Below are 16765 nucleotides of genomic sequence, written 5' to 3'. Positions count from 1 at the left end.
TCTCCCCACAGTACTGAGTTGGTTTGGTGAAGAACTTCACATGAGTCCAAGGTCCCCATAAATATAATAGAGCAGTTCCTGGTCTTGTTGCCCCTCTTCTCCTCTTTTGTTCAGGAGGTGCTTTCTATGGAGCCTTTGGCCTGAGTTTCCCACTTGCCCACCCATTCCTGTTGGTAGTAAGCTATCCAATCTGGAAGGAGCTGTGCCTGCAGGGGTGCGTGTATGTGTGTTTGTGTGTGTGTGTGTGTGTGTGTGTGTGTGTGTGTGTGTGTGTGTGAGAGAGAGAGAGAGAGAGAGAGAGAGAGAGAGAGAGAGAGAGAGAGAGAAGAGATAGCATACACGGTGATGACAGCCCCAGAGAGCTGACTGACTGGTCTGTGTGGCAGTAGCCAGGAGGTCCCACCCCTCTTTGCAGCCAAGCACCTGCCTACTACTAGGGCTTCTTCCTGCTCCTACTGTTCATTGGGCTCCAGAAATACAAATGACTAATGACGTATTTGCAAGTCAAAAGTCGGCACTGAAAGAAGCACACACCAGGTGGAGAGAATACTGTGTAGTCCTTAGGAAGAACCTGACTCATCCAGAGGCGCCCATTGAAGACTCCACAAGATACAGAGAGGAAAAAAATATTGCAAGCCGGTTTTATAAACAACCCGTTTACTTAAGCATACTAAGCAATGCACACATACACAATGTTGGACAGATACTTGGAAGGAGGTGCCTAAATGTGAGATGGGGATAAATAAAAAAGAGGACTCTCAATTTTTATCATTTAAATATGTTACACAATCATGTTTTTACTACACGACCTTTCTCTAATAACAAACAAACAAAAAACAAAAATAACCCCAAACACTACTTTTAGAATGCTTTTAGATTTATAGAGAAGATTAGGAAGATAAGACATGGAGTTACCATAAATAGGGTTTTCTCCTGTCGTTAACATACTAGTGTTTTTGCTATAATGAATGAACCAATACTGATGTATTGTTATTAAAATGTTCAAATGTCTTTTTTTTTAACCTAAAATAACCCCCCTCCCCAGGATCCCATTCAAGATGTCACACTGTTTAGTTTTCATATCTTGATGGAACAGCTTCTCAGGCTTCCCTTGTTTTTGATGACCTTGACAGTTTTGGACAGTCGTGAATTCCTCAAGTGGAGCTTGTCTGACGTTTTTGCACGATTACACTGAATCATGTGTCATTGAGAGGAAGACACCATGCGACAGAAAATCACTGTTGATGTTGGCCCTGATCTCCCGGCTGAGGCAGTTGGTAATGTTTTCCATTATGAAGTTTCTCCTACAGTACACGTGGTGTGACCTTTTAAAGTTTTCTTCACTGTCAGATGTCTAAAAGCATACAGCCGGATGAATGTCCCACTCTCTAGGGATCTAGAGAGCCTCTGCACAGCGAGCAGGCGCTAGGCTTCCTATTGAGCCCCGCAGGAGCGCAGACCGCAGACCTCACCTGTGGGCGTGGTCCCGCGTACCCCGCCCCTCCAGAGAGGCCCCACCTCTCCCACGTGGCTCCGCCCCGGCGCGCTTAAGGCGACCGCGCCCGTAGAGTTTTCCGCCCCGCGGGCTCCTCCAGTGGTACGCAGTCGGTCGCGGGTCGGTATCCCGAAAAGGAAAAGCGACAGTGGGAAGGAGCTCCAAGTAGAACTCAGCTCCCAGGTCCCCGGTGACTGGTGAGTGAGGGTCCCAGCTGGCTGCCTGCGCGTGCTGAGCTGAGTGTTCGCGCTCGGTGCGGAGTGCGAGGGTCGCCCGAGGCCAGGGCCCGGAGTTGGGCAGAGTCAGGGCAGGTGAACCTGGGGACCTCAGCGGGCTTGAGGGTGGTTGCGGTCTCCTCAGTTCGGTGCTCTTCCGGGAGAAGCTTTAGCCGGCCGAGAAGGCTGTCTTTGGGAACTTTGCTCCGGAACTGCAGAGCGCGGGTTCCTGGACCTGCCACCCGGGGTTTATATAAGGCAGGTTTTCAAGCGGTCTGGAGAACGAGGGATCGTGCTAAGTGTTGTGTTGCCTGCCTTCCTTATCGTTTATCCAGCTAGAATTCCTGCGCCCCCGCTTGCGCCCCCGTTCCAGAGTCCCGAGGAACTCTTGGGGTTGGTTCTCCACTTCCCGTGGGCTCAGGCGTAACTAGGTAGCAAACAGATGTGGGGGAGGGATAGCTAAATTCAAGCTAGGCACATTCTTTCTGGGGATTTCAATCCCTGCCCGATAGTCAGTGGGCGTCTGTGGAGGTTGTGTTTCTCGGACCGAACCTCGGGATTGTCAGCCTAAATCGTCTACTTCCTTCATAGGCCTCCACTAACTGCTCCCTGCTGCCTTGCCCTGCCCGCTGGCTCAGTAGGGACTTTCGAGCAGGCGTGCCCTGGGGCTACATTAGTGAGGGAAGAAAATTAGGAAAAAAACCCTAACCAAAATCAATTTTTTAAAAAAAAAACTGGATTGAGCTTTTCTCGGGTGTAAACTTACAAGATGACAGTGTGTCGTTGTCAAAAGGTTGGACAGGCTCAGCTTGCTCCCATTGTGCCTTATTTCCTTGCTTCAGTTGTTGAGAATTCCAGGAGGGCCGTTCCTTCGGTGCTTGCCTGTGCTTAGTATTCTCTAACCAGGCCAGGTGAGCGGAGGGCAGTCTGTGGCTCTAACATAGGGGTGCCCACTTTGGATTCTTCCATCCCTCCCCATCCGTCATTAATCTCTGCACCTTGATTTCCTCATCCATAAAATAAGGATAATTATAATTCATATGTCATTGACGTATTGTGAGGATTCAACCAGTTCATTTTTTGTTGTTGATTTTTTTTTTGCTTTTTGAAATAAGGTCTCCCGATGTAGCCTTGGCTGGTTTCAAACTCAGATCTTGCCTCTGCCTCTTGAGTGCTGAGCTTAAGTGCATGTGCTACCTTGCTCAGCAAGTTAATGTTTTAAAATTTTTATTTATATTACTATTGTTTATTTATTATTTGTTTTGGTCTTTTGAGACAGGGTTTCTCTGTGGAGCTTTGAAGCCTGTCCTGGAACTCGCTCTGTAGACCAGGCATACCTTGAACTCACAGAGATCCACCTGTCTCTGTTTCCCACTTGCCGGGATTAAAGGCATGTAGCACCTCTGTCCGGCTCACATTTTTTTTTTAGCAAATATTTTATTTTGTTTTATGTGTATGGTTTTTTTTTTCCCTGCATGTATGTCTGAACCATGTGGATGTCTAGTGCCTTGGTACCCTTGGAGGTCAGAAAGAGGGCCTTGGATATCCTTGAACTGGAGTTCAGACAGTTCTGAACTGCCATTTGGATACAACAATCGCTCTTAACTGCGGAGCCGTCATTCTAGCCCCTTGAGGTTTGTTTGATTTTTGTTTTGTTTGTTTCTTACTTTTTTTTTTTAAAGGATAGGTTCTCTCTGTGTAGTTCTGACTGTCCTGAACTTGCTCTGTAGCCAGGTTGACCTGGAACTCAGAGATCCACCTGCCTCTGCCTCTTGAGTGCTGGGATTAAAGGCTTGTGCCACCATGCCCAGCATGTTAATGTTTTTTTTTTTTTAACAGTTCTACAGTGCTCAGGTACTGACCATTAGAACAGGTCGCAACTGGTGCATCCCAGTTGGATGGTGCTCAGGTTAGGCATATCACACACTAGGCAAGGTCTGGCATGTTAGTGATCAAATGCAGCCAGTGACAGCAAGAGCGGAAGTGCAGCCAGCTTGAACCGCCCTGTCTTGGCCCACACTGCTTTGCCATTTTTCCTCTCTTTTGCCCATTTGTTATTCACGTGCCATTCCAATGGCTTCTGCTTCCCAGTAGGAAGGACAAGACATGCGTTCTTTCCTTCACTCTGTCATTGGCTTCAAGGGATTTGTGACCAGGTGTCTTGTCCCCTGTGCCGTTCTCAGTCTTTGGAGCACAGAGACTATTTCTGGATTATCGCTTGGTCTTTCAAAGTGCCTATGATGAGCCTTCCCTTTGAAACGTTCAGGAAATTTCAGCTGGGTGAGAGGCAGGCAAGAAAGTCATGTCTTTGTGGCCTGAGTATTGGAGCTGTAGGATGGGCAGAGAATGGGGGGAAGTGAAGGAGAAATGCATCCAGACTGGGGGACGGAGAGAGGCTGGAAGACCTGGGTGTGGAGTTTCACACCTGTGATCCCAGAACTCGGGAGATTGAGGCAGGAAGATCAGGAGTTCAGAGCCAGTTTCAGATACAGAATGAATTTGGGGCTAGAGAGATGATTCCATAAGTGGAAAGCTGGTTTGCACTCCCCTACCCCAGTGCACACATGCACACAAAATTAGGAAATGTAATTACCACTGAGCATCCTCCTGGGGATGCATAGTGAATTTGAGCGCAGTCTGGGCTACATGAGACCGTGGCTAAGGCACCTGCCACTGAGCCTTCCAATTTGAGTTTGATCTTGTGTTTTCTCATAGTAGAAAGAGGGAACTGACTCCTCTAAATTGTGGCTTACCTATGCCTGTGCACACACAGGCACACAAACAGATAGAATTGAAACATTTGTTTAAAACAAAAACAAGCAAGTCAGCTGTTTGAGCCCTTTTTGTAGCCATGACAGGGAAAAGAGGAAGGGCCATCTCAGTTCAGTTGCTTCAAAGGGTTTGATTGATCAGTGATTGCTTGGGTCTTGTGACCCAGGAAAGTAGTTTGGGATGACAGGGAGAGGGAACTCTCCCGGAAGACAGAAGAGAAACCCAGGCTGAGTGGGATTGCATGCTTGTTCCCAGAAGGCCTGAGGCTTTCTCTTCTTCCCTTCCTAGCTGTTTTTCTCCCTCTTGAGTCCAAAGCAGTTCCTGGCATTTGGTCCCATGAGCATGGGAGAGTCTGGGTGTGGCTGTGCTTTGAAGACACAGTCGAGGGAACATATTCCAGTTTCCATGATTCTTTCTTCACGAACCCACTGTCCCTCCAGACCATCGGGAATTTGAGTAGTGCTCAGATAGGACAGCTCTGAAGATCCGGGAGATCTAGGTTTCCCTGGCGGGAGTTGGCCTTTGTAAGAAGAGTTGTTGAGCTTTGGAATGAAACCTTCTGTTAACCTCTAAAACCAATTAGCCCACATCAGGCATGTTGATGTCACTCATGAAATAAAGGTCCCAGGGTCATGGGGAGAAGACTGGTACAGTGGAGTGGTCAGCTTCTGATAATTCTGCCTACACTGATGTGAGAAAGGATAGGGTGAGGACAGCTGAACAATCAGGGGACAGGGGCTGGAGAGTTGGTTCAGTGGTTAAGAGTAGGTATTAGGGGGGTGGAGAGATGGCTCAGCAGTTAAGAGCACTGACTGCTCTTCCAGAGGATCCACATGGCAGCTCACCACTGTCTGTATGTAGTCCAGCTCATGGGGATTTGACACCCTCATACAGACACGAGTGTACATAAGATAAAAATAGGTAAATCACTAAAAAAAACCAAACCCAGATATTAGTTATTTTTTTTATTTCTGGGAAGAAAAACCACAATTAAGGTGATTTATAAAAAAGCGTTTATGTTTTCTGAGCGTTAGAGTTATGATGGTACAGCAAAGTCAAACAGCAGCGGAATCGGCTTACTGCTCACATCTCAGTCTTCTGACCTACAAGTAGGAGGCGGAGAGAATGATGTTGAACCCTCAGAGCCTGCCCCTTGTGACATATTTCCTCCAGCAGGGCCACGCCTAATCCTTCTAAACAACCACCCACTGGAAGCCAGCTATTCAAATGTGAGCCTATGGGAACAGTTCTCTATTCAAACCAGGTCCCAGGTTTGATTTCCAGCACCCACATGGCCACTTCCAGCTATCTATGACATCTAGGGAATCTGATGTCCTCTTCCCACTTTGGCGGGCACCAGTCATGTTAGTGTGAACATACATAGATGCAGGCATAGCACCCACGCGTGTAAGGTAATAGAAAAGAATTGGAGGATTAAAGGGCAGGTCTTATCTGCCGGCTAACCAGGAATGAACCATGTAGCCACATGGCCCCGGTTTTCTGGCTGGCGAATGGTTGCCTCCAACAGAGAGTCATATGACAAGATGTTTGTGGAAGGGTTTGGAGATCAGCGAGAGCTGTGATGATCTTATTGATATTGTGGGCTTGTCGCCATGTCGCCGAGGAACCAGGAAGCTGAAAGTGAAGCGTGCCGCAGTCATGGCTGGCTCTTTGATCATTAGTGGTAGTTGTTTTGAGATTGTGCTCTTGAAGGTCCCACTGTCTTGGCAGCAAAGAAGACATTTGAGGGGCTCAGGGATCTGAGCCCACAGGCGGAGGCTGGCTTGCAAGACAGAGGGATGAGAATTCAGGGTGGGCGTAGAGAAGAAACTGGAAACTCTTCACAGGCAAGCAGACACATGAAGCCTGGTGTGGGAAGCATTTTGGGGGGAAAGGGATGTATAAGGGGGGCAGGGCTAGTGTTAAGGGACGAGAGCTTTCTGCGTCCACCACAAAGGGCACAGTTATTTTTAGGAATTAGGTGACAAGGCATGTTTCTGTTGAAATCTACTGAGTGCCCACTGCTTGTCCAGCCAGTTCGTTAATAAAAGAATTTAGGAAGGGACTTGGAAGGGTGCTCAAGGACATCCTTATTAGAGTTGGAAAGAAAAACAACAGATCAGGAAAACTGAATCTCAGTAGTTGCTAGGAGGAAGGGATGGAGATGAGGAAGAGAGAAGTCATGCTTTTAAGAAAACAGGTTCAGTAACGGGTCAGCAAATTGCCTCATGGCAGACAAGCAGCCGCATGGCAGGAGGGGAGGGAGGCTTTAGAGAAAAAGGGTGAGAAAGCTCGAGAATCTGGAAGAGCATGCCCAGGCTTTGGCCAATATCTGAGAGAAAAGGAGAGGAAACAAGGGGGAAAGTTGTGCTTTTCTGAGTAATGGAGAAAGGTGGAAGGTCACAGGGCTACCTGATGGAAGCTCTGTGGGTGACTGCACAGGGGATAAGTACCCTCCACTAAGGGAATTCCTCCCACCTCCTAATCATGACTTAGGGTGAATTAGCTTTCCTGAGGCATGGTCTCTTGGCCAGGTGATTGACAGGCCCACTATAGCATTTAGTGATCTAATCTTTGGAGCAGATTAAAATGTCATCTGTTTGCCCAGGGCCAGAGGTAGAATCCATCTTTTATCTGGAAGAATGCTTTCCTTTAATGGGCTTCTGCAGAGCCCTGATAGCCATCTTCAGGGGCCTCCAAGCCTACCACAGCACTAGATTTGCCCCCGGATATCCCAGTTGAGAACCAGTTTGGGAAGGTCATGGGAAGGTCATTAACTTCTAGTTCTTTCATGCAAGTTGCATTTCAGTTGTTTTGAGAATCTAGGAGTTGGGGGAAATGTCTAGGCTAGAGACGATGTAACCTGGGCAATTTTGTCTAGGTTATATTTATATTTGAAGCCAAGGGCATGGTGATGTTTAAGAACTCCCTGGAATAACTGAGTAAAGGAAAATGAGGAGCTAGTCACAGGAACCAGGGTTGTCTTGCTTCGGTAGACTTGAGGGGTCACCGGCGGCGTTGCTGCAATGGCCAGTGACAGGAAGGAACAGCTGGAGCAGATGTGTGCAGAGCCTCATGAGAGCCACTGTGTGAAAGGACGAGAGAGTGCGGGGTCCTGTTTCCTCAGCTCACCCGTGTTGGTTCTTTTTCACCTGAGGAGAGTGGACTGTGGATGGCCTCAGTCCCTGTACCTCATCCCTTAGCTTCTGTGTATGACTTGGTTATTGTGACAGTGTCTGGGATACTGTTGCTGTAGGTCAGCAGCTGTGGAATGTTCTCAGTACAGAATTGCCATAATTTATTCAGTCTTTTCCTCATTAGGGCACAATGAATTCTTTTCCTGTTTTTATTGACTTGAGGTAGAGTTGGGGCAAAGAAACTGTCTACTTTGAATGCTCCAGAATATATTTAAGTTCTCTCAATCAAGAAATGGGATTTTAGCTACTTTCAATAGAATTTTAATTATACATTTATTATTTTTTTCTGTTCAAGAGCCATTTCAACTTTTATCCGTTCCTTCTTTAGTTTATTTTGTTTTCTTGTCATTGAGAAGCCCATCATGCCCAACACTGCCCTTTGGGTATAATGCTAGCAGATGGATTTCCGTACTTTCTTAATTAGGGTTTCTATTGCTGTGAAGACACCGCAACCACAACTCTTTGTTATTGTTGTTTGCTTGTTTGGTTTTTCTTTTTTATCCTCCCAACTCTTATAAAGGAAAACATTTAATTGGGGCTGACTTACAGTTCATAGGCTTAGTTCGTTATCATCATGGTGATAGTGCTTGGGAAGATGTGGTGCTTAGAAGGGTAGCTGAGAATTCTATATCTGGACAGCAGACAGCAAGAAGAGAGAGAGAGACACTGGGCCTGACTTGAACATCTGAAATCTAAAAGTTCACCCCCAGTGACACACTTCCTCCATCAAGGCCACACTTCCTAATAATGCCACTCCCTATGGGTATCATTTTCATTTAAACCACCACACATACAAAGTGCCCACCTTTCATTGTCCTTTGGTGTCCTTTGGTCTCTGTAAATCGGCTGTAATCTGGGAATTATTTAGAAAAACTGTCCTGAATTTCCACGTTGGTCATGTAGTGCTGTGGGGTAATCCTTCAGTATGCTATGAATATGTATCGCTCTCATTGGTTAATAATAAATCTGATTTTGCCTTTAGTAAGGCAGAATAAGTGTAGGCCGGAAAGCCAAACTGAAAATAAAGGGAGGATGAAGGGTGGAGTCAGGGAGAGAGACAGATGTGAGCCAGCTGCCAGAGAAACAAAATGCTAGGGGACAGGTAAAGCCATAAGCCTTGTGACAAAATATAGATGAATAGAAATGGGTTAGTTTAAATTGTAAGAGCTAGTTAGTAATAAGCCTGAGCTATAAGTCAAGTATTTTGTGATTAATATAAGCTTTTGTGTGTTTATTTGAGACCAGGTGATCAGGACAGAAAAGCTCCTTCTCCGTTTACAATGTAGTGTCATGGAGAGACTGACTGCTTCATATTTGGGTCCTGGGTTTAGTGGGCTGTGACTGGGTCCTGGTTTTAGTGGGCTGTGATTAGTGAGCAAGCAAATATCTCAGACTGCATTAAATCCTCTGTGGTTGACTACCTTGTGTTAAAGTGTACCTACAAATTCAACTTGACTTTTTCTTATCACTAAGAGGTATATGGAAATTCTCACTGTACAACTGATTGTGGTGGCATGGGCCAGTAATCCCAGTATTTGAGAGATTGAGGCAGGAGGTTGATGAGTTCAAGACCGACTTGGACCATATCTTTAAGGTTAGCCTAGATTACATAGTGAGTCTTTATCTTAACAAAACAAAAAACAGACCAAAATAATTTTCACTGTAATTTATCATGTTTGGAGTTGACAGGTGTTTCAGGGCTGCTTCATGGATCGTACTGTGTGGTCTTTGATGTTCGGGGTTATATTATTTATATTTTAGGAGAAGAAATAACCAAGAGGTAGGGGTAATCTCTTTCCTTACAGCCCTAAAATTAATAAAAACACATTTTTTTTTTCTTTCTGAGACAGGGTTTCTCTGTGTAACTTTGGAGCCTGTCCTGGAACTTGCACTGTAGACCAGGCTGGCCTCGAAGTTCACAGAGATCTGCCTGCTTCTGCCTCCTGAGTGCTGGCATTAAAGGTGTGTGCCACCACCACCACCTGACAATAAAACACACTTGACAAAACAGCTAGACTCAGGCATTTAGAGGCAATGTCCCGGGCAGACTTCTAGCTATACTCTTGTGCTTTCTGTCTAGTTGGGAGCTGTGTCTTGATTCTCAACCTGCCGATACTACGAGTGCCCTCTCCTGCCAGTGGCCCAGCGGACCCTGTCCTCAACACAGCCAGGCCTTTCGGAAGCATGGATAAAATGAGACTCACCTGTAAACTTTAGGGAAGGGACCTGGAAGTCTTAGTCTGTGTTCTGATGCTACAGTAGAACATCTGAAGGTGGATAACAAATACAGAGAATTGATAAACCAGTGACAAATGAAGCCCAGTGTTCTGGCGGTGTTGCTGCATCATAGAATGACAGAGTAGGAAGGAGAAGTAAGAAGGATGAGGCCGCTGGTGTTACAGTATCCGGTTTCCACATCCCACCCAGCTCGCCTCTTAAAGGTTTTGTCACTTTTCAGCTCAGTGCCATTCCACAGAGGGTCAGGCTTCCACCAGGTGGGCCTTTAGCGGACAAACTGTGCAGAACCATAGCAGAACCGACTATACCATCACGGGGGCAGGACCTCTTGCCCTACCCCCCTTGCAGTTGGGCCCCCTTCCTATGTGTCCAGGGATGTATGACCGGTTCAACTTGACCAACCACATTTCCTTCCTCACGTGAGGCAACAAGATTGAACTTTCCGTGTCCTCCAAGGGAAATGACAATGTAGTAATACACAAAGGTATAGAGGACCAAATGGCAGAAGATTCTGTCCTCTAGTTAACTCTGCTTTTTTCTGTCTCAGTGGACTGGACTAGAGTGTCCTGGTTTACTTGCCCTTAAACTGATCTTAGACATTTTCTAAGGCCAGTGTTTTCAGACAAGACATACAACTACAAAGACAGCTGGAAAAGTCCTTGGTTTGTGGTCTAGGATTATGAAAAAGTCCTTAAGATACCTTGAGCATGTGTGCATGCTTGTGTGCAGGTATGTTTGATGTGTGTGCATCTGTGCTGTGCACACATGGGGATTTAAATGTTGGTGTCAGGTATTGTCCTTGGTACCTTATGTTTGAGATGGGTCTCACGCTGCCTCCGGAACTTGAGCACTCAGCAAGCCCGTTTTCTCCATTTCTAGGTGCGCGTGCCACCACACCTGGCATCTTATGTGGGTTCTAAGGATTTGAACTTAGGCCCTCACGTGTGCATAGCAAAGTACTTTATCTGTTGAAATGTATCAACCATCAGCATATTTTTAATATTAATATTCCCTGTCTCATTTTTGCTTAGTTTTTATGTCTTTGTCTTGCTCTGAATTTCAAATCATTTATGTTTAAGAATTTGTTTTTCTTATAATCAGCACATGTCTGGTCTTGGAGAGAAAGGGGGTGGCAGGAGGCCATGGCAGCTTGGAGGCTTCTATCTTTGATAGAGGAATTCACATTCTTGCTGTTGTGGCTGTCTGTCATTTTATTCTGTGTTATCTTTGTTGCTTTATTACACTTGGAGGTTATTTTCTTCTTATTTCTTGCTACTTTGGTTGATTTCTCTTTCTCCATCCCCGCAGTTAGGATTCTGGCTTATTCATTTATCACAGAGGGCTTACCTCTCTCCCTCTCTTCTGACATCAGAAACTTTCCTAAGTGGTGGTCCAGGTACCAGCCTCCCAACATTATGTTGCTTCAAGCCTCTTCTAGGGCTGTGGTTTTCAAGCTTGTGCATGTGTAAGACTTATAAAACACAGTTCTAGACCCTGGGTCTGACCGGGGCATGTACTGTGTCTCTGTGTATGCATACACACCTGAGTGTTGTAATTCTGACAGGTGCCCAGGATGGGCTGGTGTGTCTAGCCCCAGGGTCACGCTTGGGAACTGACGTCTCTGTGCTTTCATTATCTGCATTGACCAGGTCAGCCTACTCTAATACTCTCTGACAGGTACTGCTGAGCTGGGAACATGGTTCTTGGAGTTTCTGTGTGCCAGGTTATAGTGAGTCTTTTGTTCCTAAAGCAAGACAGGGCAGATGGTTGACAGATGACAGTCAGAAGGTTCGGGAACACCACCCACTTCTCTCCTTAATTTGAAACTAATACATTTATCCTCCTGCCATTGACTGAGCTGGCACTGCACAGGTTAGGGAATGGGAACCTCGCTGTATATTGTAGCAGCCAGAAGCCAGCAGGGCAGTTCTGTCCCTTGGGTCTGGGAACATGCTGGCAGGCCTTTGCTTCCTTGTTGATGCTTGAGAGTCTTCAGCCTCTTCGCAGAGGTCAGGTCTGTTAACACGCTGGGATCTATATTCTTGTCGTGGTAACAGCCCCGTAAGCCCTGGCTGATGTTTGCTGGGGCTCTGGGGCTCCTCGCATTCATGAGAGATGAGGTTTGTGGCAGCCCGCCCCAGTTTCTCTGTCGCCACTCAGATCACTGGAACAAATGGTACCTTGTGTCTGACTCAGTTAATGTGCCAGTTGTTAGGAGATCACCATCACTTTCTCACTTTGCTTTTCTCAGGTTAACCTTCATGTCTCCCAACTTGACCTCCAGTCTGGGAGAGTGGGATTGAGAGCCTGGAGTGTACAACTGGCATCTTGGGATGAAATGCTTTGGACAAGACGGCAAGAGATAGAGTTGTAGGCCTTGTCCTGTTGTCCCCAGCCAGCCCTGAGAACTCAGGCAGGTCTCTCGTGCTCCCTGGGCCTTTAAGCCATTGACTGAAATAATTAATGTCAGTGGTTCAGAATCCTGGAGCAATCCAAATGCCACCGAGGACTGGCTTTTTGTTTCTAAGAAGGTTCTTTCAGATTTGCTTGCTCAGGCTCAACCCCGTGGCGAGGCTCTAATGATTGCTATGACTACTGTCCTGCCAGCTTTGCCCAGAATGAAGCCCAGGAGACAGTCTTGGATGGCAGCGTCTGCTACACAGCCCGGAGAATGATGGATGTCAGCTCTGCTATTTTTAATTCCTCCTGTGTGGGTGGGGAGCAGAATGCCTGCCTCCACCTTCTATGGGCCTTTTGTGTAGTGCCTGAGAAAATGCAGTCAGGGTTGGTGAATGCTGCCGCAGGCTCTCTGGCTTGTATCAGTCACTTAATGGCACCCATGACCCACATAGGTGAGGTTAGTGCCCTATGATCCCAGGGTGTGGGACTCTATAGTCGTGGAAGAGCTAGGGTGTTCCTATATCTTCTCACATCCTGTTTGGGATGGAACAGAGAAGGGATTCTTCTAGAAGGGTACTGGTTGCCCCTCAGATTTCCAGAGTCCTGCCTACTGACAGACTGTCAGGACGGGTGCCAGCCAGAGTGAGGAGAGATGAGTCAGGTACTTGTGGTCCTGGCGGGATGCAGCTATGTTGAAGGATCCCAGTGCCAACTCTACTGGGCAGTGGTGGGAAGCAGCAAGGAGGCCAACAGTCTACAGGAGCCATCATCTCCCCGGGAGGCCAGGAGAAGTGATCTAACACTGGCCCTTGACCTCAGAGCCCTGTTCCCTGGCGTGTTAAATGGGGGTGGCAGTATGGTACACACCCATGAGATTGCTGAGCTGTTTAGTGAGGAAATGCACATGCTCATCCTAGGAACTAGAAGAAAGGGGGTGACTAGATAGAACATGTTAGACTGAGTTCCAGAAAGAGCCATCATTGTGAGTGGGAAGGTCAAGATAGCTTCCTGAAAGAGGTGAGGACCCCCTGTGGCCCCAGGGAAGCCTAGGAGACAGCAGGATGGCCAACCATAGGAACAACTGAGCAGTTGTCTAAGATGGAAATTGCTAAGCTTGGTTGAGTGAGAGACATGTTTCCTGACTTCTTGTATCACATATGTACCTTGGGTGTTCTTTGGACTGCCTGCCTTTTTGCTGTTTATTAGTGGCCCAGTGTAACTCAGCCTGACAGAGAATCTTACACCCGATTGATCTGTATGTTCTCCAGGGACTTCCTTTCCATTTCTGACAGCATGGCTGGCCGCTGCACTACAGAAAAGTCCAACACGCTGTCTTCTGGGTGTGAAGGCACTAAAGCTCCTGAGCCGATAATGGACAATGAGTATGTGACAGTGGTATTGGATCAGGGCCCCTGTAGGCCTTGATTTCAGCCTCTGTCCCTCGCTGCTGCAAGCAAGTATGGAGGTGCCTTTCAGAGGAGAGAGCCTCTGAGAGGTTAAACATGGATTAGCAGAGGGCCCAGCCTTCTTGTTCCATTTCTAAAAATATTTAAGTCACAGATCCTCTTTGCAGCCCTTCTGTTTCCCCAAGGAAGCAACTTTGAGCTATAGAACCTTCCTGAAGGTGGGGCTACAAAACCTTCATGAAGCACCAGTTGACTGGATAGCTGGGTTCCAGGGACCCCAGAGAGTCTGGATCTGCTTGCATCCACTAGAGAGAAGTGGGTCTCCTCACGTCCTTGTGTAGCCCTAGGACTACCTCCCATCCTCTCAGGCTCTCCCCGCCCCCCATGGGAGAAGGCAGGATTGCCTGTGTGTTCAGCCCCCTGTCGTGGGGAGTCTAGTGGGCCCTCTTCCAGTGCAGGGGGCAGAATCAGATTATCACCAATCCCTCTCATCCTCCCATCTCTACTCTACTGGGCTCTGGGAGGGCTGTAGAAGCCATACCGCATGATAGCATTGGCATAAAGGAAGGTGTTTGGTATCCTTTCCTTAAGAGGGCCCTTAAAATCCTGTAAGTCTTGTGTGCCACCAGACTTCTACCTGTGCCTACAGATGGTGAGAAACAAAGAAACAAAACAAAAAACCAGGGACAGGTGCAAGGGTACAACACTGAGGACAAATGGTGTTTCAGCTTTTAGCTAAAAAGTTTTTGTTTTTCAGAGAATTGTTGAATACGGTACTGCAACTGTGCTGAAATAGTCCATTTTTGAGTTAGGTGTCAGGGTCCCCTTCATATGTAGCACTTACTGCCACATTCTAAAACATGTGGTTTACAGAATGAGAAAAGTCAGCTATCTTGATCTGAAGGGCTTAAAATGAAACCCGCTGTCTCCCAATACACCCTCCCCTTTGTCTACTTCTGTGTAGATAACTTTTTCCTAACGAATGTCTTTATTTAAATGATGGGCTTATAGTTCTGTTCGTTAATTTATCTTGCTGACGTGCTGCTTGGTTAGATAAGGAATCAATACGTATATCAGTGTTAATTGCATTATTATGACTATAGAATGTATTGCTCACTGCTGTCCTAGCAACTTGTGTGGTTACGCATGCTACCAAGCTTCCTGTTCCTGCAGTGAGTCACCCCTCCCCTTGGGCTTGAGTTTTTGCACACCAGTTGTTCTGAGCAGGACAAATTGACCCCACATCTGTCACTCAGCTATCATTTTGGGTCTTCTTTTTTAAGTTTTCTGTGTTATATTCCCCTTGCACTGTGGGATTTTTTTTTATTTCTTTATTTACTTTCTCATTTTGTCAGAATTTAGAAATTCCTAGTAAAAGTAAGTGGGAGGTGGGTGCTTTTCATTTTTGAGTCCTTTGGAAACAACCAGCATCCTGTTGGTAGTGGGCAAGTTAGCTAGCTGTAGGAACATAAAGCTGAAAACAGTTTATTATCCATTGTGAGGTTGAAGAGGGGCTACTGTAATCAGAGGCTGCCCCCCCTTCTTTTCTTAAGCTTTTTTAGGTCTTATGTGGATCCATAATGTTGGGCACCACTTTGCAGTCAGAAGCTGCTTGTTTGTTTTCCGGCTGCCCAGACCTGAATAGTCACACAGAAACTATATTAATTACAACACTGTTTGGTTAATAGGTTAGGTGTATTCCTAGCTTAAATGAACCCATTTCTATTAATCTATGTATCATCACAAGGCTGTGGCCTACCAGTTAGGTTCTGGCATCTGTCATCTTTGGCAGCTACATGGCATCTCTTTGACTCCACCTATTCTCTCTATATCTCTTCCAACCTGGCCATATTCTGCCCTGCCAAAGGCCAAAGCAGCTTTATTCATTAACCAATAAAAGCAACACATATATAGAAGGACACCCCACATCAAGCTATTGCCTTATAGTTCCAAGTAGTGGTTGAGGAGCTCAGTATTATTCCATTTTCCCCCGAAGAACCTCGGCTCCTTTCTTTTTCTGAAAGTTTGTAGTATTTTTTCTCTGCCTCTGAGTTCTTATGTCAGGTTGATAAGCTTTGCTCATGGTTTTTTTTTAGACATTGGATTGCCACTAGGTGGTCCTTTCGACTTAAAGTAGCTCTTCGGGTGCTAGTCAGTGTTCTTAGATCATCATCATCATAGATGTTATTTTTATTTGTGTGTGTGTGTGTGTGTGTGTGTGGTATATAAACATGTTTGCCTGTGTGTGTGCACACAGAAGCCAGAAGAGAACTCTAGAGTGTTCTATTCCATCACTGACTGAATTTGGAGCTAGACTGGTAGCCACTGGGTTCCAGGGATCCCCTTGTCTCCAGCCTGCCTCCCAGCACTGGGCTTACAGGCATATACGTACCATGGCCAGCTTTCTACATGGAGGTTGGGGATTTGAACTTGTGTGTCCATGCTTGTACAGCCAGCATCCTTACCCACTGAGCCATCCCCAACCCTCACAGAGTTCTTGTGCTATAACTGATAATTTTCTTGCCTCAGCTTTTCCTGCCCTCCCCCTTGGGATCATTTTAGATCACTGTTTTTCAACATTTCCAATGTTGCGACTCTTTAATATAGTTCCTTTGTTGTGATGACCCCCAACCACAAAATTATTTTTGTTGCTTTTATGAATACGATGCAAGTTGGGGCCTTGGTGGGTGAGCTTAAGTGTAGAGTTGCGATAAAGGGAATGGGGGAGGAACAAGAGAACGGGGTGGGGGGAGAAAGAAGACAGAGAAGGACAGAATGCTGCCTCCTCAAAGAAATGGCAGAAAGGAAGAGAGCAGGAGTAGACAGGACTTGTCTCTGAAAGGGACCTTTTGTACCTGTGGACAGACTAGGCCCCTGGGTTCTGCCTGGGTGCATCCTGCCGGATGACAGGCCAGGCCAGCATAGTGCCTGAATCCTAACAGTTGCTATTCTGTAACTCTACTTTTGCTGTTGTCATGAGTCATAATGTAAATATCTGACATGCGGGATGTCTAATATGTGACTCCGTAAAAAAGTTGTTGA

The 16765-nt window shown here is 46.4% G+C and overlaps 1 protein-coding gene across 4 annotated transcripts in view; it reads left to right on the top strand.

Annotated features, from left to right (window-relative positions):
• The first annotated feature begins 1421 nt into the window (after window positions 1-1421).
• Anxa11 (annexin A11) overlaps window positions 1422-16765 on the top strand; it is a 43668-nt gene continuing 28324 nt past the window's right edge. For 2 of the 4 annotated variants that reach the window (XR_012912094.1, XM_075988800.1), the window contains exon 1: window positions 1551-1692. The gene's annotated coding sequence lies outside the window, so the exon portion shown is untranslated. Of the gene's footprint in view, window positions 1693-16765 lie in introns of all 4 variants that reach the window. The other 2 variants (XM_075988799.1, XR_012912093.1) reach the window with 2 other exon arrangements.

This window comes from Microtus pennsylvanicus, chromosome 10 (genome assembly GCF_037038515.1).
Source record: "Microtus pennsylvanicus isolate mMicPen1 chromosome 10, mMicPen1.hap1, whole genome shotgun sequence".
Lineage (NCBI taxonomy): Eukaryota > Metazoa > Chordata > Mammalia > Rodentia > Cricetidae > Microtus > Microtus pennsylvanicus.
This window is presented reverse-complemented; position numbering and strand designations above follow the sequence as displayed.